Below are 22,959 nucleotides of genomic sequence, written 5' to 3'. Positions count from 1 at the left end.
TGCTCAATCGCAACAGTGTTAGAGGCAACTTTCTTCGAAAGAAAACCAGTTGTTCCAGGAACTCATCTGAATTCAGCAATATTTCTGTCAATCCAGTGGGCGGCCTTTACTTCTGCCTTCCTCAGGAGACAATCATTGCCTGCTGAGACTTTATGCATAGATTGCTAACTTGCTGTGCATATACTGATGCAAAGAATGAGCTTTGTAATTTAAATAACAGACTGTGGAATTGATGACAGACACAAATATGATCATTCACCCAGCTGCAGAAAACTGCAGCTAAGGCTCCAGCAGGAAGGTGTATGAAACATATTGCTTTTTCAAGGACCAGAAACACAGCTTACAACCATGGCCATCAGATGTAGGACACCGTATTTATGCATGCAAAATAAAGCAGAACATAGCGAACAGCCCAAACCCAGAATCTTTTACCTGGTATCCTGCTCTGAGCAGACAGGCCTCTCTCCATTTACTCACCTGACTGGATCTTCAGTCCAGCGCTGCTGCAAAGTGGAGATGTTTGATCTTGCAAGGAGACTGGGGAAATAAAGTGGGATTTGGTAAAACCTTGGTGGAGGCTCCGTGGTCTCTGGGAAGGGCAGTTGGGAAAACCCATCAACACAAGGATGGAAGCACCTGTGTGCTGGACAGGGTCATACCCACCAACACTGCCTGCACCAGCAAAGCAGAGGCAAGGAGCTCCCTCAGCCTCCAAACTGAGATTTTGCCCCTGGACACACTGCAGTTTACCCCCAGACATGGGCTCCCCAGCTGGCAGTGGGTCCCACAGCCACCCCAGCACCTGCACTGAGCATCCTGGGGACCCACAGCTGGGCCGGTGCACTGGGACCATCCCTGAGAGACAGTCCTGTGCAAGGGGGTCACATTGCAGATGAAGCTCTGAGAGACCCTGTTAGCAGGCACAGTGATGGAGGGCCCCTCTGAGGGTGGACAGGGCTCACAGGTAAAGGAGAAGAGGGTGTGGGTGGACACGAGCACGGGCCAAGGCTGGGCAGAGCCACAGCACTGCGTGACAGAGCTGCTCCCAGTGAGGATTCATCTTGCAGAGCAAGACAAGGGCACTGCAGTCGAGAAAAAAGACAACAAAGGTACAGAAAATTATTGTAAATACCTGTCCAGGTAAAATAAGCATCCTTAATCTGGTGTGTCTCATTTGCATAACAACAAAGACTTATTTATTTTTTTAAGGGTGATAAATACATTTTCTTTTTGAAAAGAAACAAAGATTCTGACAAGGCCTTTAATCATCAAATCAGTATAAACAACATTATAATACATTAGACTTGGAAATGATAAACTGTGATTATGCTTCAACTAATTAAATTAGTACTGACAGCTTTCAAAGAATAGGAGAAAAAGGCAAAATATATCCCTTGCTTTCAGGGATGATTTTTTCCTAGAAGTGGTGAAGACAGACGAGCCGTAAGCTCTTTCCATCTGGGAATGAGGATCCACACAGAAAAACACCCACACCTGAAACACAACCTGTCTCAACGCTTACCAGGAAACCCATTTCACAACTGGGAGCTGAGACGGGTCAGCTGTGAGTAATAAGCAACAAGTTAAAGTCCTCCTTAAAATGAAATCCAAGAAGTGTGCACTGGAAAAGACTAATTACAGCCTCTGTGCTGCTGAGTGACAGCTACCAAGCTTCTGGCAGTAACTTGAGTTTCATTGTTTGGGGAGATGAAAGCCTTCACTCGGCTGGGGAACGGCATAAAAACAATTCATAAGCAGGAAAGAGACAAACTGTATTTATTCATGAGTAGCAATAATACCCTTATAATAATTTAGAGTTGCTATGCAACACACAGGTCCAAACCTGATTCCTGTAGCGGCAACAAAGCAGATCATCTGCTGGCTTTGGTAGGACCTGGAGAGACCCTGCACAGCCACCGATGACTGCGTCCAGCAGGGTATCCCGGCTACTGGGGCTAAATACAGCACAAGCACCTTGACCACTGCTGCACACAGCTACATTTCCATGCCAGGGAATAATAGCAATTGTGGAAACAGGAACGCCTCCCAACCCAAACTCCTGTCACGTACAACACTTGTCAACTTGTCAAAATGTTACTTTCTATAAATGAGCTTAATTTACATGTTAATATCACCAAAAACGATGGTGTGAGAGGGAGAGAGGAGACTGAGGAGAAACTGGGGAGAAGACATCTGAAATTTCCATTTGAAATCTTGTCAGAATTGGGAATTCTGAAATATTTCAATAAGCTCAAAATAGAGTCCATTCATTAATTTTATTAGCATATCACAGCAGGACTCTCCAGTTACACACCAGCTTTTAATCTTCCGGAGACCTGCAAATGGCTGCATTTGGCTCATGACAAACTTTGCCTGCTTTGGTTTTGCTTTTTTATCACTGAAGTCCCACCTGTGCCTGCAAGACCCAAAGATGCCACAGAGTCAGTGTTTCACCCTGCCGAAAACCCGCAGCACGATGCACGGCAGGGCAGCCCGCAGCCTCACCACGGTTCGCAGGAGACACGCTCGCTTCCCAGCACGGAGGAGGTGGCCGGTTGCGATTAGAAAGTCAGTGTCTAAACGCAGTGTGGGGAAAAGAAGCAAAAGTAGAAGTGCTGCTCTCTTAGCTGTGGGAGCTGGAAAAGAAAGCGTCACTGCCATCCCGCTTGTGTTAGCAGGGCTGAGAGGAGCGCGTGGCGGAGGATCAGGCACCATGAACGGAAAAGCAGCTCTGGGCTGAGCATCGCCAGCACCACTGAGGGGTTTCCAGCCCCCATGGATGGATCTGAGTTGCCCTTAGGCCGATGGGGTTCTGTCGGTGACAGACAGCTCCTGCCGTGTGGCAGCCACACACAGATACACTGACAGCTCCCAATCTGAGTATTCCCATTCCCACCACAACCACCGCTTTCCCCCTCCTCACCTGCACTTACACCTCCATGTAAGAATATAGCAACGAGTCTCAGCTGACCCAACCAGCCTTCCCCTTTCACAGCACAGATCTGGGATTTTCAGTGTGTTCTCGCTTATCACCTTTTGCTTTCAGATGCTGAACCCTCCCTTCCTCAGAAATTTCTATTCAATGGTGCAGGCCCATTCCCATGATAACTGGGCTTGGGGTGAATATATGGAGAGAACTGGGTAGAACAAAGCCAGTGAGCTATGTGTGTTTATCTGGGAAGAAAGCTGGGGAAGGAGGGGAATCGCATTGCTAATATCCGTTCAGCATCAAAAACTAAAACATGAGAAAACAGTTTGCTCTGCGAATTGCAGCAGCCAACAAGCTCAGCCATCCCACATTGCCACAGGTCCTTGTGCTTTAGCTGCCCATCCACAGCACAGCAAAATCAGTAAAGCTTGCAGGATTACTCCATCAATTCAGTTTAGGAGACAGCAGAAAACAATATTTTCTGTATTTAATTACTTTGTAATGATGGCCTGTGTCATCAGTTCGGTATTTGTGCTTTCCACAATGTTCCACTGTCAGGGCTGAAGTAAAAGTAAAATTAAAGCTTTCTTCTGACTCTTTGTACTTGGCCACATCACATCCTTGCAAAGATGCCTAATCAATTCATTTGTGCATGAAAGGACAGATAGAGCATCCTTCCCGAAGGGGCCCTCCTAGCACAGTCAGCATGGGAGCAGAGGTGACTTGGAAAGGGATAATTAAAGGAAAACTTACCCAGGACTTGCAAGTACAGTTGCGTACCTTCAGAGAACTGTGGGCAGAGGTCCTTCTTCTTCCCTGTCCCCCTACCCAGGGCTCATGGCTGGGCATTTTGAGCAGCTGTGCAGCCCCAGAATGGGACACCCAGAGATACCGCTGAGCACAGCCAGGGATGTGGTCTGCAGACCCCTTTCCCTCTGCAGTGCCCTTGCCTGGGCCATGAGGGGACGTGGACCCATCAGCCTCAGTAGGTACAGAACACTCAACTTTAAGAGCCACTGAAGTCAACTTTCTGTCCTTCTAATACACATCAGATAAACAAACCATTTGTAGAATAACAAAGAAGTATAACCAGTGCCAGAAAAATTCCTGCAGCCAGCAAGTCTCTCCTGCATATTTTATCTTATAATCCACTGCACTAATACTTAACCACCACACCAAGCAGGTGGAAGTTTGAGGGCCATTGAGCACTGTGAATTTTCCCAATGCATCACAATTACTAAAACACCTGTGCTAAATAACTTTGCGCTGAGCCACTGTGAAAATTCACAAAGTGCTCAATAGCCCTTGAAATTTCTCATTTCTAACCAGCAGCGGAGTGGCTGAGTGCTCACACATCATGCCGCCGCACAACCTACCTAAGGACACCGGTTCAAGACCTCGTAAAGGCCCTTTTCTCCTCGGCTGGAAGTTATGCTGTCCCTGTGATTTTCAGGCTGCTCCGACTTTGTCTCTGCAATTACACTTACTTGGAGCTGGTGAACTTCTGTGTGAGCAGACTCCAAAGACAGCCCCAAGCTCCCCAGCAGCTCCTCTGTCCCTCCTGCCCAGCCCAGCTGCCTGTCTCAGGACCTTCCTTTTCTTCTTGCGTAGCCAGGGTAGATGTCAAATTAGAGGCACCAAAACCCCTTGGGCCATGACAGGCTTATCCCAAGCTCAGGACTGGCTTCTTTGCACTCTCCGTTCCGTTCTTATGGGGACACCAGAGAGGCCCTAAGGGCTCAGCCTGACCCTGGACACAGCAGCAGCTGAGGAAAAATTCAGCCCTGGGATGCACAGAGCAGGACAAGGCTCAGCGGGTGCCCAGAAGCTCTTTAGCCATGGTAGAAGGCACGAAAGACTGCACAAGACCCTGCTGCATCTGGCTGGAAAGGAGGATGAGAACAAATTGGAGGGGTTTCAGCAGACAGAAGCAAGAAGAATAGGAGGTTGATAAACCTCACTTACAGAGGGGAACTAGAGACATTCAATCCATTTAGTCTGTCCCTAGGAAGGTTAAGAGGTGACCTAAGAGCGGTCGGCAAGTGCCTACACAGTAATAAGTAATAAGATGAGGCTCTTTAATCTGACAGATGAAGGCATCTTGAGATCCAGTGGCTGGAAATCAAAGGCATTTCTACAAAGAAATACAATTATTCTTGGTGCAGAACATTTAAGGTTATTAATTAACCACTGGAACAATTTACCTGAGGATGCAACAGATTCTCTGTCACGTTAGCTCTTTAGATTGGACCTCTGTGGGACATCTGAAACTTTGCCAGAGTGTCTGGGTTTTGAAGACTGGTGGGGAGAAGGCGAGGTCACGTAGGAAAAATCACTGGTACAGGCTACTGGGGCCTCCTTCGGCAAAGCTGGTGAGGAACTGGAGATCTTTGGAAGTCAGAGAGCAATAGCAGCCAGCTGCTCCTGTATTAGCTACAAATACAGCAGGGGAGTAAAAGCACAGAGAAGTGATAACCATTTGGAAAATATAATGCATCTTATTAGATGTCCCTGGAGCCCTACAGGGCAGCCCAGGGCTGTGCCCTGCCCCTGCTCTCTGCCCCTTTGCTGCTCAGAAAAGAGCAGAGCAGAAAACCATCTGCTCACGGATGGAAGCTGAGCATGGCCCCTCCGTATCCCAGTCCTGCCATTCCCACCAGGGGTTATGAACTGCCCACAACACAGCCCGTCGTGCTGGGCTGTGGTTTCCACACACCGGCTGCTCACCAGCCACTTGCAGCTCATCCATGGGACTGGCAGATCATCACTTTGGTCCGGCCTCCGAGGGTAAGTGAGGGTAAGCTCCTGAGGGACCACTCAATTCGGCAGCAACGCAAGGTACAGCAGCGTGCCACTGCAAAGGTCCTCAATCCTTACAAAGACAAACTGAAAGCGAGAGTTCCAGTTAGAAATGTACATTAATAAATTGGCCTGGTTTTCCACAGACAAATACAATGCACTTCACATTACGCACCCCCACATCCTCACCTGTAGCTTCTCAGTGCAGCCCATAGCACAACCTCAGCTTCTCAATACTGCCCTACCACTTACTTGTAGCAAGCTGCCACGATAACAAAGCTGAACTTCTACAGCCAGTCTGTTGATACAAGTCCTGTAAACCTGATTTTCAGTGTTGCTTAGCTCAGTCACTAAAAGGTTTGCTGCATTTCTAGCAGCCTCCAGCTGAAATCCAGATTATTCTTTAAAAGATGACCTTTTAGAAGCCTTAGGCTTTTATGTTACTTTTTGTATTTTAGAAAAAGCGTGTTTTGGAGACCTTGACAGAAATAAGGGGTGAATTTCAGTGGTTCCAATTTAAATGCAGTTTAATGTTATTGGTGTTTAAATATGATTTTTTTTTGGTACATTAGCATAGGAATGTTGGCACAAAAGCCCAATTTTCTCATGTGGTTTTTTACTAACTAACACTGTAGACACTTCTGATTATAAAATGATACAAATACATCAAATACAGCAATACAAAGTAAACGTTAAAAAAAAAAAAACAAATCAGGAACAAGTGTATCACTTACATGCAAAACAGCCAGGAAGGATTAAAATATGGCTGCGCAGGCACATCATGCCCACACCTTTCCCTATGTGATCTATCACGCACAGAGTCATCAAACCGGAGGGCAAACAAATTGAGAAAACCATGTTCTGGAAAAATAACTTTCTGCTTAAACCGCAATTAATGAGGCTGGCTGAAGGATTCGCATCTCCACAAAAGTAAGTGGAAAACCCCGAGCCCCCCAGGCAGCACATTGGCACCCTGCACTGAGGGCCAGTGCCCCCTACCTGACCCCCAGCTCCCACTGCTGAGACCCCCCCCTCTCCCGGGGGGGATGCTGCGTGGCCATGCAGGCTCCTCCTCAGGACACACACAGCCTGTGTGGGGGCCAGCAGCACGGCCAGCAGCCGGGCTTCCCCCAGCCTTGCTCTCCTGCGGCCACAGGCGCAGTCGAGTTTGCCTTTGCTCCCTGCAGCTGCTCATCCTCAGACAACAGGACTGTGTGACCTCACGCTGTGCTGCTTCACAGATTGTATAGCAGCTACCCAAGCAATAACACAATTTAAGCTTTTCACATAGGTTGGTGTATTTGTTGTTAGCAAATAGCAAAAAAATATACTACCTTACTCTGACTACATACAATTTCACCAATTGCCCAGCCTTTATTTTTCTTTAAGCAACTCTAAATGGCTGGTGTTGCTACTAACCATCAAGTAAGAACGGTATTGCAGCCAAAGACTTGTAGACCGTCCAGAAGTCTCATGACTTTGCTATGACCACACAGAAGGCATAATCAAAGTCCCATTGTAATTGTAACAAATCCAAATGACCTGAGCCATTAGGTCAATGTCAACAGAAGTGTCTCTCAAATGTCTGAATTGGAAGGCTTCCACAGATGCCATTCCCTCTCCAGGAGGGAGACACCACTCCGAATGTCAGTGGAAGGTTGCTTTGCTTTTAACTGGCACCTGAGTTTTATTTGGCTGGCTTCTAAATTATTCCCTCCTCCTTTCCGATTAGGAGAGCATTCAGATCTTCCACAGAGGGCTCTCAGGCTCTTTGCTCTTCAAGACTTTTTTTAATTAAAACAACAACAACAAACAAACTCACACAAAAAAACCCTCTCATCTGCAAACAGAAACGCAGGAAGACAGCCAAATATCAGATCGTGAGCATTAACATTTAACTATCGCTGTATTTCACTGTGTGCCTTGTACAAAGGCAGACACCCTTATGCTCCGTGTCCCCTGGAAGCAGGCAAGTACACATGCTCTATTCATAATTAATGGCCCAGCTTTTCCAAAAGCACTAAAAACTGCATCTGCTTCTGTCTGTGGAGGATCTGACCCTCAAGGTTTGGCTTCACCAGACTAATGCTCTGCCTGCAAAACTGCCACCTAGGACACTCTGGAGCCAGGCTTTATCACCTGGATCCCAGATGTATCCAAGCCCGCAGTAAACATAACCACATGCGTCCTCTAAAATAGGTGCTGGCTTTGCCACCCATTTCAAGGGCAGTTGGCTTGCCCTCCAAACACTCACGTTTCCAAGGTGCTCTGTACTTAGGATCAGAACTAAGACCTCCTGAAGCCTCAGGCAAGATGAGAGTCCTCAGCACCCCGCCAGACTGAATTACTACATTATTTCAAGCCGTCACACTGCCCAGAGGACAGGCAGACACACACCACTGTTAGTGCAGAGCTGCGCCTGCACCACTCTGTCAGCACTCCGGCTCTCAGCAGGGCTGCAGCGATGCTCCTGGCAGGTAGGCTACTACCAAAAGGCATCAAAAACCACCTGGAGATGGGCTGATTGGTTTTATTTGCTTGTTACCTGGCCCACAGAGTGAGATATACCCTGAGTATATTTGTTTTGCTGAGGCAACCAGAAAGAAAGCCTCCCTAAAGCAGGCTCTCTGCTGCCAGAGGACTGACTCCAGTGAGATCTTGGTTTTTAAGAGGAGACAAGTTTGTTGGCTAGTGTGGACTCAACCTGAAAAATAACTCTCCATTCCTTTTTCTGATGGCTTTTATTTATGCTTCTCTCCACACAGCAAAGCAGACCCCTCTCCTGCCCCCATGGGAAGCTTCTCAACAAGGAACATAAAAGTCTGGCTGCACCAGAAGGCATCAGGGGCTCTGGATGTGCCCTCTGCACCAGGGCCTTCTGCAGCTGGTGGACCAAAAGTTGCTGCAGACGCATTCTGGCAGCTGCCCTCAAAAGCAGAGACAGCCTTCAGCTCAGCCAGGGACATGGCTCACTTCTGTACAGCACACCCCATCTTCACCATTCATCCTCCAATACACAACCTGTTATAACTCCTTAGTGAGATGGGACGAAAAAAAAGCATAAAAAATAAGGTATGTCTTACATCCTCTTCAGACCACCTCCCTGCTCCCAACGGCTACCATTCCCTGGGTGCCCATGGAAGTCCACCAGAAATATAATCTAAATGTCAGGCTCTGTAGATCACAAACTGCCTCTAAGGTGATTCCTTCTGAGAATAGCTCTTCATTGCTGGGGCACTGAAGGCCTAAGACAGATACTAACAAAACAGCCCGTCTGCTAACGCAACAAGTTGCAATGTGCCCTGAGACTTGACTATAACCTCTAAATTTTTTTTCCATAGTTATTCTTCAAGTTTTACTTTACTTTCCACCCATTACATGAAGTTACTCTCAGCAGCAATGACCGCCCAGACATGCCAATCTTTGCTGCTTCAGTTATGGCAAAGCATTTTGCAGAGGAAAGTTCCCTGAAAATAACATCCACAGCTGTAGAAACCAAGCTTCTTTGTCAAGATGACCCCAAATGGGTCCAAAAGACCTTGAGTGAAAGAATACACCCTGGTACCCTTGTTCTGCTTTTACCTCTGTGTTGTCTGTTTCTCTCTCATTTTTGTGGTTCTTCCTTACTTTGGACTGATCTGTGAAAGCCTCTAAAGGGATCACAAAGCTGGATAAAAACCTAGAGTGTTTGCCAAACTGAGAAAAAAAAAAAACAACCAAAAACAAAACTCAGAAGAGAAAACATCAAGCCAAGCCAAGTCAAACATCAATCTACTTTTGTGTGCTTTGTTTCATTAAGTTTACTTTATGATTCATTTGTAACAAACTGGGGTGGATAATGAGCACTTGCATCACAAACCTCTGTGTGCTTAAGTAATCACTCACGCTCCACAAGAAAGGATTAGATAACAGAAACAGAGCCCTCTCATTTGCCAAAGTGTTTGGTGGTCTGAGCACAAGCGGAGATCTCTCAGTAAGCGCCGAGCCGATAGCTCTAGCAATGAAGCAGTCACGTCACCGCCAAAGCATTTGAGCCCTGTGAGGACAGTCCAGCCCATTGCGTTCAAGTGTGCCAAGATGTCCTGAAAGCGCATCACTGGGCACGCCGTGGCCCTGGGCAGCTGCTTCCCAGGCAAAGGGTCCAGGAGACACCCATGCGTGGATGAGCTGACAGGTCTCCCAGAGGACACTGCCAACCCTGTCTTAAAAGTCACGAGATGGCAAATGCCTGAGGCCGCAGAAGTCTAAGCATCTAACTCATCAGTCTCGGTGACAGTGCTTCAGTTCAGGATCAGGTCTAGCTCCCCCAGAGATTACCTAGGCCCCTTTCCACATTGCAGCCCAAGATCTCCAGGCTTTACAAACACAAGAAAAACACACCCTGTTGCAAGCTGCTCACATTTCGGACTGAATGTGTCAGGTGGACAAACACAAAGGGGAAGCAAGCACAGGGTGACATCATATTAAAACAAAACAGGCTTTGCAGGTGAGTTCATTCCCCATGCAACATTAGCCTCTTATGCTGAGAAATTCCAGCATCTTTCTGGTTTACTTAATTTCCTTAATATTTCACTCTTAAGTGATTCTACAAGGAGTCAGCTCATTATGAAGACATTAGACTGCCTAAACTTCAGGACTTCTATGTGCTAATTCCTGGCTGTGCCTGTCACCTGTCTCCTCCAGCCAGGATCACAAAACGCCCACGGCAGGCACGCAGCAATTGCACCCCCCTTCCTGCCGACTTGCAGGAGCTGCTTCGGTAACGATAACCGCTGTGCTGGAGAGGGCATCTCCCACATGACAGGCAGCTGGAAATGAGCTGATCAAGCAAGAAAAAAGCACCCAGGATTGAACTGCAGGCAAGCTGCAGGTGTTGTGATAATTATGAGAGTTTGGCAAACCACGGGAACAGCACATGTTCCTAAAACAGCAGCACAGGCTTTTATACTTTCATTGCACATCTGTGCATCAGTGTCTCAGCCCCCCTCCCAGGCATTTTGAAAGTACAACTTTGGGTGAAGATCCAAACACTCAGCAAAGCAATAAACGGGAAAGCGTCCCTTCCCATAGCAGCAGGGTTGCAACTAGATCTTTAAGGTCCCTTCCAACCCAAAGCATTCTATGATTCTGCGATCAGAGCCCACTCTCCTCCCTCACACTGACTAGACCAGCTGTTGAGGATGGGCATGTGTTGCATGGTGAGAGGTGACTTGGGGATGCTTCATGGTACTGTGTCCATTACAGAGTGGGGAACCTGTCCCTACTGGACACCTTCAGTGATTTTGCTTGGTGAATCCCTCCAGCTATGCAGGAGAAGCAGCACAGCATGCATCTCATGCCTTTTGCAAGCTAGGCCTGAGGGAATAAGCAGCCAACAGGAAAGGTTCCCACTTCTGCTGACTCCAATTCCCCCTCGTCCTTAGTTTTTCAGGTGTTTTTTTTTTTTTCTTTTTAAAAAGCATTTTCCCCCATATTTTCTAACAATTTCCAATTTTGCAAGAACTTAAGTGAAAGAATATAGGTTATTTTCCCACTATAAGGCCCCAGAAATAAGCAACATCCACTTCAGCCTGTATTTCCCCACCTCTGCTGAAGCAGAATTCTCCTGTGGAAGGGAAAGGCATGCAAGTTTACCAGCTTTCACTTTTCTGTGCATCCTGTTAACACACATTACAGTTTCCCACTCATTAATCCTGCAAAGGAGCATTTACAGTGTATTTAAAATGGTTTTCCTCCTTTACTAGCTCCCTGTGGTGCCGTCCAGTTTCTGATCTGAAGAGCAATCAATAAATAAGCTCCGCCGTCCACCGGGGTTCCTGGCTGCCCAATTAGAATAGCAAACCCCAACGTGCCGTTTTATTATACGACGACAGCAGTCGGCTTTGGCGCGGCTCTCAGTGCCTAATGCTGGTTTTAGATGTTTGTATTTGAGTAACAAAGCAGTGTCGGCCTGGGAAGTCAGCAGGGCTGTTCTGTGCCAAACTACATACAAATTCACTCACCGAGGACTGTGAGTTTCCATCGCAAAGCATTTTCGCCAACTGGTTGTGTGGGGGTTGATGGCCATGTCATCATTTTAATTGCTTGAAACAGTGAATGGGTGGATTTCTGGCTTGTCGAGGGCATTGTGCAGAAAAGAGACATTATTAATCTTTCCAAAGCCTAGCTGGTGAGCAGGTCCTTAAAACAGCTGAAGAGCCAGCAAAACGCACTCGGCGAGTGGGCAGCCTGCCATGGTGAGGGACTGCATGGACCATGGCTCAAAGGGAAGGTGCTGCTGGCTGGTGAGCTCTTCTCAAGCTGCTAAATAAATAACATTTAAAAGCCTGGCAAGAGGGAGCATAAACAGAAGATGCTGCTCCGTCTCATATAGTTTTGAGAAAGAGGGATATGTTTTCCTGGGGCACCACAGATATACTTTGTGGACCCCTGAACTGGCAACATCTGCAACTGCTTGTGCCAATGTGGGGTCACCATCCCTCCCTCCCCAGTGCCTGGCCTGCAGGAAACAATGAACATCCACTGATGCTACCAGTGAAAAGAGCTGCTTGGCTGGCACAGATCAAGCCTGAAGATCCTCCAGAGAAAGCAAAGACTGTAGATGGGCTCTGCCTGCCTCTCCCACAGCCACAGGGATTCCTGCTGCCTGGCAGATCCATGCTGGCAAGCACAGCAGCTGGTGGGAAAAGAGCAGGACAGGATAGAAAGAGCCAGCTTGCAGGTAGCTGAGAAGAGGAATCCCATCTTGCCAGACTGAAGTTTTTCAACATATCTGAAATGAAAACCAAGCTAACTCCAAAGGTGTTGGCAGGAGGGGACTGTATGTCTTTGCAGGGAAGCACCACCCGTGAACCAGGATTTCTTCTTATTGCCTGGTTCCTTGGGCCACTGAGCTCCACAGAGAGCTTCACTCGCTGCAGAGAGCACACTTCCACAGAAGAGTAGTTCAGTCCACAGCGTTCCTCACCACGTTGGAAGAAACATTTTCCCCAACACACGCACACTGGCAGAGGAAGAGGCAGGAGTCCCTGAGAGACAGAAATGTCCCCATTTTCTCAGCCTGTCCTCACATCACCATTTTCCTGCCTTTAACAGACTCCTGCAGGGTCTAGCCAGCAGCTCAGCCGGTGAATCTGAGCCCAGGTTTGCCTCACTGCACTCCTACTGCGGGATCCCAGCCTCCTCTCCTTGGCCATCACAAAACCACTCAGTCAGCTACACCACTCCCCCAAAACAGTAACTTTTAAACTTAAAATCAGATGCATGGCAAAAGCAGCAGCATGTTCAGCCAGCACAGCACCTCATAGGCAACAAGCAGGCTCTGCTCTACCAGGCAGCAAACCCAAACAGTTAGCAAATGCAGAGTCCCTTCCCAACATATGTTCTCAAACAGTGGATTAAAATACGTTGTTTTGTATTTGAAATGCAGCCTTGCAGGGGAGACCTGCAGGTCTGAAGAGCTTGAAGTCCATCTCCCAGCACTGCCTTACCCATTGCAAGGCAAGTCCCTGCCTGGTGATTCATTCTGCTCCTTCCACCCCTCCCTGAAGACACCCTACTCCAGGCTGCAACCACTACAAGTTCTTCAGGAAAAGAATTGGGTTTGATGCTTATGGATCTACACTAGTGAAATTAGTGGCAACTAGTAATTTGTTTTCAGATTTCAGAGTTGTTTTGGAGGGGTTTGGTTTTCTGTTGTTTAAATAAAAATATATTAAAAAAAAAAAAAAAAAAAAGAAAAGAAAAAAGGAACATTATCAGAACTGAAATCATTGAATGTTCAGTTGTTGGGAGCAGAAGGGACAGCATCCTAGTACTACCACTACTGTAAACAGGTTTGGCAACTCCAGTATGGACCACAAACAGACATACCTGTGACTCACTGTTTGGATGTCTCAGCAGTGCAGAGCTCAGACCAGCACCCAGAAGAAAGTGCATCACAGAGCCAATCCCCTCCCTACTTGAACACTGCCTTTCCCTAACAGGCTTAAATCCTTCTTAAGCACAGGAGAAGCAGCAGCAGATTTGAATATAAAGGCTGATGATGGTCACTCAGTAGGGGACAGCATCATCCCAGGTAAGTGTCCCCCAGGAGTGCAGCAGACATTATTAGAGAACTTGTTCGTCCTTATTTAAGCCTCATCAACTCTACCAGGAGCCCAGTTGACCTGCTGTTATCTGGTGGGTAAGCACAGATACGGGAGACTCATTACCTTAAGCTAAGGTATTGCAGGTCACTGTGACTCCTGAAAAGGACAAAAGATTCCAAACTTTGCCTGCTTCCTGAGAGCCACAGCTATTTTGCACATCCATAAAGCAAGTCTCAGCTGAGCTATTTGCCTTATGCAATAAATAGCCAGCACTAACTAGCTGCCAGCTTAACGCTAGCAAAAATATTAGATTTCTTCTTCGGTCCTATTTTTTAACCACTGACATTAGAAGGAAAGACACAAGAGACTTAAATCTGTGGGAAGTCCTTAAGAGAGAACGCATGTTTTTTCCACCTGCATGTTACAGATAACACCCTAAATTCCCAGCTTTGCTAATTAATTCCCATTCATTTTTCTACTGTACCACCCACCCAATGAACAGGATACTGGCAAAGACTAGGCAGAGCTGCAGAGACCTCACACAGGTAGCTAAAGCATCCCACAGATGAAGGCTTCTTTTCAACAACTGCCTTCCAGCTCGCTCCCACAGCTTTGCATCCCTCTCTTAAGTAGCTAAGTGCTTCCTCCTGGTCTCCCAAGTGCTGAGCCTTCAGGTGATGGACTTCACACTTGATCTGTCTCCATTAGCAACTTAACTGCTTCTAATAGATGTTTGGTTTGGGGTTTTTTTCCAAGATGCAGAATGGCAGCTCCAGCCAAGAAACGGTCCCAGAAAGTGGTAAGTGGGCACAGCGGAGGTAATGAAACTAAAGGGTGTGCTGGTACAGTAGAGTGTGCAAGAAAACCAGGCAGCTCCATCAAAACTGCTGCTGTCAGCCAAAGATCTGTCTCAGGGAGGAGGCAGATGGCTCTAACTCTTCCACATGCAGCTGTGAGGATGAGTGGCTGCCCTCCTCGGCCAGCATTTGAAACAGGGAGACCTTTTTAGAGTTTCTCCTTGCAATCTCTGCACTCTGCGACTGTGCTTTGCTGTATTTTCACTTGAGACAAGGCTGATGCTCCAGGCCAAACACCGCTGCCAGGAAGTGACACCTCTGTGTCAGGCATAGCTGTTTGACAGGGCTCTTTCACACCTCCCTGGGAAGCAGCTGGTGCTGCCTACGCCCTGAGAAAGGCTCCCAGAGCACATGAATCACCAGCTTGGTTATGCCTGGCAATTCCTGCCAAGTTAGACCATAACAGACATGTGAGCTGGATCCAGAAGGTGCATAGCAAAGCCTGGGCATGAAGTTTGGGCTACACCACACCAGAGGTTTGTAGGGTGCAATGCCAGCTTGAGTCTCTGTCCCAGTTAGCGTTGTGGCGTGCTAACAGCATTTCACAAGAAAGGGCTCCCAAACTAGTAAGCTGGTTATGGTCACTGGTGAAACGGCCCCAGGACCACCCTGCTCCAGGCCCTTGCTGCTCCCAGGATGGTCCTTCTCATTCACAAGCCTGTGCTATCACTCCCCTTCCTGTGTACTGCAGCAAAGCAAAAGGTGGAGAGTAACCGAGCAGCCCCTGCAACAAGGGGCTGCACCTGCCCGGTGTGGCTTGGGCTGGGTGGGCCCAGTGCCCCCAAAACCTGCACTACCAAGATTCCCTCCGTGCTGCCACAGCACCTGAAACTCTCACAGTGGCTGGATCTGGTGGTGGGGTGAAGGGAATCCCGCTGCCAGTGGGGCTGGCCCCAAGGCTGGGCAACAGGTTAAATAAATACCAAAGTGCCGTGCTTGAGAGTACCAGTACAGAAGTACTGGTGGCTTCCTTTGCTGCTGAAATAGCCTCATCTCCCCAACTCACATTAAGCCCAAGCCCCATGGACATGAATCTGCTGAATGGAGCCCTAAATAAGTAAATCAATCATTCTCCAAGTGCATGATCAGTCACTGCCTGCTGAGCTGCCATTCCTGCTTCCCCTGGCCTCTCTCTAATAGGTTCATATTGACATTTAATGGTGAATGCTACAGATGGGAGCTGCTGCCTGCGAGTGTCCCAGAGGGGTCCGCAGGCCCTGCAGACAGCACCCCATAGTGCTGCACACCAGCAGGAGCCTGCGGATGCGGCGCTCCACGCCGTGCTAATGACCACGACAAATTGCTGATGACACTTAGCTGGTTTGCATCAAGCTGCTCTGACGCTGCTGGTTGACACAAGCGGTGATGTGTTAGTGACAGGGAAACATTAATCATCCCTAGTCCCCAAATACCAGCCAAATCCCTCGTTGCCCTGATCCCCTGCCTATGGTGCAGCTGTGAAAGGGACGATTGCTCTGTGCTGCTGGGACCACTTAGTAGTGCTGAACTGAGAAGGGCAAGAGAAAGAGGAGGGTTCTGGGACGCAGCAACCTGCTCCCTCCAGTGAAGTACCACCTCTGTAGAGACCAAGCCACCTTGTAGGAATACTTCCTCCATGATTCATGGGTTGCAGACAACCACTGTAAAGAACTAAGCCACATGCATGGAAATGCCATTATACCCCTCCGCCTTTCCCGTACATGAATTTCAAATACCACTTCAGCATCCAAATTGGCTGGAGCAAGAGCTGTCTGCTGTTAGAAGCAAGGACCTGTCTGTGCTAGGGAAACATGATAGGCATTGAAAGCAAAGGCACGACACTGCCACATGTGAAGTCCATCCTACTCTATGTGCAACCTAAGCTTATGCTCTGAAGCAGACCAGACTTGCTGGGAGAGGGGGGGGTCATACCAGGGGCTAGGCCAGACTATGGGCTGGAAGCCCCACAACTGTGTGGTGGCTGTGAATTTACTTCCCCATAAAATTAGGATCTAAGGGAAACAAAATTAGGATCTAAGGGAAACACCAGCTTACAAATTCTCCTGACCCCTGGTAAGACCCCACATGTGCCTTGCTTGTTTGCTTTACTCTCTCACCCTGTGTGCCGTGGATCAGCTTTTTAAATTGTGGCTACAATCACATTATATCTATGTATTAATTAGTAAGTCATAAGTTTTCCTCTGTGTGAGTTTATAGGAGTTAATTCTGGATCTATGAGTGTTTCCAAGGCACAGAGGAAAACACAGTACTCTGCAGGAGAGGGAGAAATATCTGGCTGGTTGGCTGAGCTCCCAGCATTTCACTGGACACAGCAAGGAACAATCCAGGGAGATGTGTTTTGTGGCTTTTTTCTAATGAGGTCAGGTGTCACAGTATTTCAGCTGGATTAAGGGTCTGCAAATCACATGCCTTGTCTTCAGTTTTCATGAGTTGCTCTCTGCTGTGTAGGGCCCGAGGCTGAATCAATCGCCGCTGTACTGGGGCTTCACCTTTCGCGCAATTAGCTCAACTTTTCTGGAGCAGCATGGATGGCCTCATCAGCGGGAGGCCTTTACACATGTCATTAACCAGACCTTGGCTCCAAAGGACTGGGTGACAGGAGCCCACCACTTTGGGCTGCCACAGGGACCTGGCTCCAAGAGCTCAGGGGTGCAGTGCAAGACGACTCCTGCCCACGGGGACCTGGCTGTGTGTCAGCATCAGCAGGAGCCTCCAGGAGGGTTTCAATGCCAGCTCATGAGAGAGCACCCTGCAGCATGGAAATCTCCCCCCAAAAATGAGGGGAGGCTGCTGTGGGAGGACTGGAGTCACTCATGCTGCAAAGGCAGACAGTTCCCCTTCTCCCTGCCCCATAAGGGTTTCTGCCCCAGGGTGAACCGAGGTCATAAGTACATGAGAAACATAAATCCTGAATATTCAAGAAGGAGAAGGGAACTGGCCTCTGGAGCTTTGATCTGAGACGGGAGATGGAGCGACAGGCATCCAAGAAGAAGGGATTTAAAAGAGGCAAACTGCAACCACCAAAAATCAATTTAAGCTCCCCACCCCACACAGCTCAGTGCAAGAGAGCATCAACCATTTCTAAAAATCCCTGGAAGGAGCAAACTGGGAAGGGGCACAAAGAAAACTGCTGATGACAAAAGCATGATATACACAAGGGAAGAAGGCACTCACAGCCTCAAAGGCAGCTCTCATCATCTCACCCCAACCTGCTCCCCCTACAAAAATCTGTGGCAAAGCGCTATGAAATGCGGTGTTCTGCATAAAGTTTTTGGAGTCAATACAAAATAAACTTTCATGGAGGAAAGCTGCTTTAAAAGTAAGAGGTGACTCAAAGGATGACACATCCTTAGTTCCTGCTGAGGAACTCTAAGTGGAACCCCAGCTGAGGAGCTCACTGCATACTGAAGTGTGCTGAGCGGCTCTCGCAGTGGCGTTTGTGCACAAACACGCTCCATATCACAGGATAACCTTAAGGCAATAGCTTTGAAAATCTGGAATTAGATGTTGCTATTGGACGTTACAAGAGAAGAGATGCTGACTTTTAACGTTGCTTCCACCCTGAGACTGTTTTTTTCAGATAGGAAGGAATGTCATGTTTGTTTGCATTACTCACCAGGAGGAAAGACATCAAGGGCGTCCACAGACAGCACGTTCTGCCTTTCATGGGTATGCATCGGCCTTTGCTGAACTCCACCGACAAAGCTATCGACGACACAGGCAGCCTCTGGCCAGCGCTACTGCATGTTGGTTTGCTAAACAGCAAGAAAAATCTGAATTCTAGTGCAAGTTGTGACAGCAGAGAACAACCAACTCTACTTATCTACACAGCAACTTCCCCTGTGTACACCTCTGTCCCATGCAGGATAACCCCCGCAGCCACTACCCTCTTGGTAATAGCAGAAAGCAGAGCATTATTCCAGGAGATAAACCCATGTTTGTTCCAAGATGGGACATGGCAGCAATTTTTAATCCCAGCACCAGTTTCAAATATATAACCTGCCAGCAGATGACAAAGGGACTGTGGAACCCAAAATCAAAGTGTCCCTACACCCATTAATTTACATATCACACTGGAGGTGAAAGCTGTGCCTTATTCGACAATGTCAGAAAAAGAAACTTAGACAGAAGAAAAGGAAAAAAACTTACTCCTATGCCAAATTATCAGACTGCCAAGGAATAAAACCTTGTCATACATCATTCATGCACTACATACAACCACCTTACTTCTGTAGCCTCTTCCTTCCTCCCTCAGATCTCTAAGCTGTTTGCAAACATAAATGAATAAAACCTCTCACCTCCCATGCAGCAGGTAATTTGTTTTTATTAATACATAAGTGATAGAGGAAATTAATTAAGGAACAGAAAGGGCAAGAGGCCCAAGATCACACAGCAAGAGCACTTTAATCACTACATTCTGGCCACTTAAGAGTAGCGCTTGCATGTTAATGCTTTCCTGCTTGCCAGCAAGCATTCGCAATGGACCACGTTTCCTCAGACTAAGTACTTCACCAGTCCCGGCCAGTTTAGCAACTTTGCAGCATCAGGGACATGGAGTTTTTCTTCACATTCACACCATCGCACCTCTGTCCCCTGGTTTAATTATTATTTATGCTGAATATAAATAACAAAGGAGATGATCCTAAGATGAATAATGAAAAGGCAACAAGAGACAAAAAAACTGCTCCAGTCAGCTAGTATCCTACCTGCTTTATATTAAACACGTCTTAGCACTGGATCTCTGCATACTAGAGGAGGAAGGGTGAGTTTTGGGGCCATTGCACAATATGAACTTCCCCAATGTATCACAGTTACAGAACCTCCTGTGCCAAATAACTTTGTGCTGATCCACAGTGGAAATTCACAGTGTTTAACAGCCCTTGAAATTTCTAATTTGTACGTTCCCACAGAGGACTGGTGCAGTGGGTGCATTTCTTGCTACTGTACTGAGCACTGGACACGGGATCAGGTACTCTTCGGTGCCTGACCACACTCCCTGAAATTTGTGGTTCTGTTTTAATTATTAAGCAATGCATATCTATCTGCTTCCCCATTTGCATCTCGCACTGTTAACAACAAGAAAATACATCTTTTTTAAACGCTAGCCTAGTAAGAGATGTTAGGAAAAGTGAAAGCTATTACATGTGCAAATTTCAGAGCAATTAGTCACAGAGGCAGAAGCACAGAAACAAGATTAGTTCTCCAGTCTCCACTCCTGTCTGCTTCCCCACTGGAGCCAGCAGCTTTGCACAGACCCAGGAGGTGAAGGCTACGCTCAGCACCACCACTATGTGGGACTGATTCCCCAGCACCCACTGTGCCATCAGCAAGCTCAATGCTTCTCAGTCAACATCTCCTACAGCTTCGCAAGGCTTTGACCTGGGCACAGGCTGGCAGAGAGACTGGCCAAGGGGCAGGACTCAGAACAGGTTTAGACAAGAGTTTCCTTTCTCCATTTACCTGCAGCTAGCATGATCCCACTGAAGAAAATATCCCCCGTGGATAAAATACTAAGTGCATGGAGAAAGGGAACGCAAATAGCTAAATTCTGTTCATGTGAAGATTTCTTCCCCTGACAGTGCTATTCTAGATGCATCACTGCATATTTGCAGTGGAAGATGGAAATACTTTTGGCATTAAAGATAGCGACATTCTTAATTTATCTCACGTGTGGGAAGGTGCATGTGAGAGGAGTGTAACTCACAGAAATACATCCTATGTAGTTTAATAAAGAATAGCACACATTTCCCCTGGGATTTTTTTAATAAAGCTCAAAATTGTAATAGAAGATTCTTTGCAAGAGTTTAGCAAAAATAACTAAAGGAAATAAATCTCATACAGTGCTCCATCACGTAGGATTTTTGAGTAGTCTCTCTGTGTGTGTATATATATAAAAAAAGATTAAATTATGAAAAAATGGAATCCATATTATTCTGTTTTTACAACACTCCTAAGCACTTACTCAAGTCTGCCCTCTCATCCGAATATCTTTAGATTTTGGATTGTTCCCAGTCTTGAACAAATCTGTGACTACAGTTGTGTTGTAACAATGAAAACCTATGCCTGAACAGCCTGTGGGCTGTGCCTCCATTCCTCGGAAGGGACCAGAGCTGGGGAGGACCCACCATCCCAGAGACTTCACACCCAGATCCCTACAAGAAACTGGGTCTCCCAAGAGGGCGAAGAGCACTGTTTAATGTGAATTTCTCAGACCACCTTTGCTGAATACTCTTTCCCTGTCTACACTACACCACGGTCTGCACCCACGCAAGCTGCATCTTTTCCCTGCATGGCATCAGGATCAGCCTCCTCTCCATAGCTAGAATGCTCTGGCTGGGAGCTACCGCTCCAGTACCTGCTGCAAGAAGCACTGGTCACCTGGACTATGTAAGGCAAATGCCTGCACCACTGACCTGTTCCTAAAATAAATGAAACCTCTGGTTTTCAGCATCTAAAGTGACTGCAGCCCTGGGGAAGTTTGCCTTGCCTGAGCGCTGGCTGCCCAGCAGAAACAGCCACCCCTGCATGAGCACTTCAACAGCGTCCCACAGCTCCGACCCACAGCTCCGACCCAGGAGCGCAGCTCAGCCCAGCCCCGCACTGTCACTGAGCCACACGGGTGGGCAAAAACATTCCACGGATGGGGCAAGGCTCCCAGCTGCAGGTGAGCACACACAGAATTGTCTTCTCATGCCTCACGGGGAATTGCAGAGTAAAGGTGCCACAGGGCACAGATGGGGGCTCCAGATCCGCCCCCGAATACAAGAGCTACAAATAGTCTATTTTCCTCCGGCTAACAATACATTAGCAAACCTATTTTTGTTGTTCATAGATGTTCACAGAAGAACTAAAGATAGACTGTTATTGTCAACAGAAAATGCAATTCAATTCCCCCAAAAATATCAGGAACATGGGCTATGAAGAATTTGTTTCTCCCCAGTAATGCACTTTTTCATTATTGCCCTGGATTAAAATTAAATTGCTAACATAAGGACAAGCAGATGAATCCATGGTTATGATAGCATAGAAAAATGTCAATACAATGCTTGTACACTGTATGTTCCTTCAGTATTTAAAGATTCTTATCTCTGGAATAATATATACTGAAGCACACTGTGAGGATCTCACTATTAAATGAAGCAATGCTGCTCGTATTGCTTCACTTCTGGGTGCTGTCATCAGAGAGGTGATATATAACATTTTGCAAGGAGGTTTCAAGACTGCTTTCTGGGTTTGCCCACACAGGGAGCCAGCCTAGTCATTGTTCAAAAAGAGAATAGGACTGTGCTCTTGTGCCTGCAAACCCAATCATAACATTGGCAAAATGCTGATAAAAATTCTAAAATTTTATACCAACCCTAATCAAAACAAGCCCATACCAAACCCTGGCTCATAGCATCTTTGTGGCAGGAGCAATGCGTTGTCATTTTTTGGTGTCAGAAAAAAATAGTGATTAAAGTTTTGAGACATTTAGTAGTATAATGATGACTTAAGGGGTCAAAGGAATTGTATGATTTTCAATTCTGTATACGAACATAAAAGTAATTGAGAAACAAACCACTGTTTCAGAAAAGGACAACACATTCATACAATCTTCCAAAAGGCTTTATGAAGACAACCTTTGCTCTGAAAATGCCTTTTCCCTTCCCAGGGTGGCAGCACGCTGAGCTGGAGGTCGCAGCCAAATTCCACTGGATTGAGTTGAACCTTACTGTGCCACACATTTCCCCAGAACAAGAGCTGGTGCTCACAGCTCCGGCTCCCTTTACAGACCCTATTTCTGCCAGTCACTATGCTCCTTGGTTTTCCTTTTTAGCTGGTGAAGAGTAACTTAATTTGAAAAATATATACTTTTGCACTCATTTCAAAGTAGTTTCATCACTAAGCTAAACATAAATACATGGGAACAGTGACTGACAGAAGGTGGCTACCAACAACAGTCACCTTGAGCCAATTAATTGGGAAGCGCTTTCAATGGAAATGCCATATATGCTGATAATTTCATTTTTTCTTAGCAACCATTTTCCCTGGGATTATTCCCGGGATTCTGTACAGATGCACTTTCCCCCTGAGACCACTGGCCGGTACAGACACTTGGCAGTCCCCAAGAGGGAACTACCATGACAGCAGGTTTAAAGCATGTGAAGCCGCATGAAATCAGGCTCTCAAGGCTCTGAACTCTGTGCAATCCCCACATCGTACACACCGCGAGCGGCCCTGACAGCCCTTGGGCTCTCTCAGGAGATCAGAAAGGAAACCACAGCTTTGTTCTAGGAAAAGCACA

General features: G+C 47.1%; 1 long non-coding RNA gene across 1 annotated transcript in view; it reads right to left on the bottom strand.

Moving 5' to 3' along the window:
- Positions 1-13,439: 13,439 nt before the first annotated feature.
- The window catches only part of LOC308062056, a 92,223-nt gene continuing 82,703 nt past the window's right edge, over positions 13,440-22,959 (bottom strand). Inside the window, exon 2 of the long non-coding RNA XR_013927454.1 lies at positions 13,440-22,959. This exon is cut by the window's right edge and continues 71,996 nt beyond it. This is a non-coding gene — a long non-coding RNA (uncharacterized lncRNA).

Source organism: Falco punctatus, assembly GCF_963210335.1.
Source record: "Falco punctatus genome assembly, chromosome: 4".
Classification (NCBI taxonomy): domain Eukaryota; kingdom Metazoa; phylum Chordata; class Aves; order Falconiformes; family Falconidae; genus Falco; species Falco punctatus.
This window is presented reverse-complemented; position numbering and strand designations above follow the sequence as displayed.